Here is a 1,744-nt window from a genome sequence, read left to right on the forward strand (position 1 = left end):
AAAAAAAAAAAAAAAAAAAAAAAAAAAAAAAGCTAGGTGTGGTGGCAGGTGCCTATAATCCCAACTATTTGGGAGGCTGAGGTAGGAGAATCATTTGAACCTGGGAGGCAGAGGTTGCAATGAGCTGAGACGGCACCATTGCACTCCAGCCTGGGAAACAAGAACTAAACTCTGTCTCAAAAATAAATAAATAAATAAATAAAAAGATAGCTAAGTCAGAAAGTTTTGGGCAACCCAGGGACAAAACGAAGTACAGTACTTATACTTTGTTAATCATTTCTTTCTTCATTATCTCCACATATACCACCTTTTTTCTGACTTTTATTAAAATCTCTTGCTTCTCTGTTATTAAAATTGCAGGCAATCAGCACACTTATGAAATATTCAATGTGCACAAAAGCAGTAGTTCCAAACCTTGACTTTAGCTAAGCAAAAGAACTGGGGATATTTTTAAAAGACTCCTGACAATGACCCTCACTCTTCCCCCATTACTATGAGCCCCGTAAGAACAAAGAGTCAGTATCATGCATTTCTCAGCATCTAGCCCTGTGCCTGGCATTTTGGCCAACACATATCTGTGAAGTGAATTAAGATGATGGCAAATACAGTTACTTAAAGGAAAGTGAGTCAGTCAGGAGGATGTAGGTTATGCTATGGTAACAAAAAGTTCAAAAATCACAGTGGCTTAAAACAATGAAAGTTTTTGTTTCTCACTTGTGTTACCTGTCCTTTGTGACGTTTGCTGTGTCATCCTAACTCCTAACCCCAAGCTGGTCACTATCTGGAACACTGCCATTTGCTGTTGCAGAGAGAAAAGATGCATGGCAAACCTAGAACTTGCTTTTGAAGCTTCAGCTTGGAAGTGATGCATCACTGCTGCTAATATCTCATGGACTGAAGCAAATCAGATGGCCATAACTATTTTCAAGGGAGCAAGAAAGTGCAGTTGCATTGTGCGCTTGGGAGAAGAACGAAAAGATTTGGTGATCATCAATAGTAACTACCACGATGGGCATCAGTGGTGGGAAAAGGGAACTGATATGTTACACACCCACCATGAACTAGAGTGTTTGCTAATCTCTTTTCAATCTCATGAGTTTTATCACTATTATTATCCACAGATGAAGAAACTGAGGCTCAATGAGGTTAAGTACCTTGCCCAATATCAAACAGCTCCATTTGAATCCAATAATGGCTCCAAAGCTCGAGTCCTATTTCTCATAGTATATGATAGTCTCTGCTTAACTAAGAGTTAGTTGCATTTTTCCTGTTGAGATTATATACTTAGAACCTATGGATTTCTACCAACAGCCCGTCAACAATCAAGGATAGTTGTCTACTTCCTAAGAGGATCTGCTTTGCTTGTTTAAACAAATCACAGATATAAGTATCAAAATATCCTGATGTTCTTTAAGAAATGTTCTCCTCAGGCCTCCAAATCTGGACTGATTTTGTTTTCCTTTGCATTGGGCTCATTTTTTATCTGGTGGCTTTCCTTTCCAGTTCAACGAGAACCATAAAAGTAGAAAAAAAATTCTGTGGGATTGAGGGATGAAAGTGCAGACTTCTTTGCTTTTGATGGAGATTTCTGCAACAGCACTTAAGGCCAACCCCCACATGATTGCTTTTTCTTCTTTTCTTATTCACTTACGAGGTGAGAAGTGATGAATGCCTATTATTTTTACATTAGGAACAGGAATTTCTCTGGCCTTAAAAGCCCAGGAAGCCCCAAAATTAAGCTTCT

This window comes from Piliocolobus tephrosceles, chromosome 14 (genome assembly GCF_002776525.5).
Source record: "Piliocolobus tephrosceles isolate RC106 chromosome 14, ASM277652v3, whole genome shotgun sequence".
In the NCBI taxonomy this organism is placed as follows: domain Eukaryota; kingdom Metazoa; phylum Chordata; class Mammalia; order Primates; family Cercopithecidae; genus Piliocolobus; species Piliocolobus tephrosceles.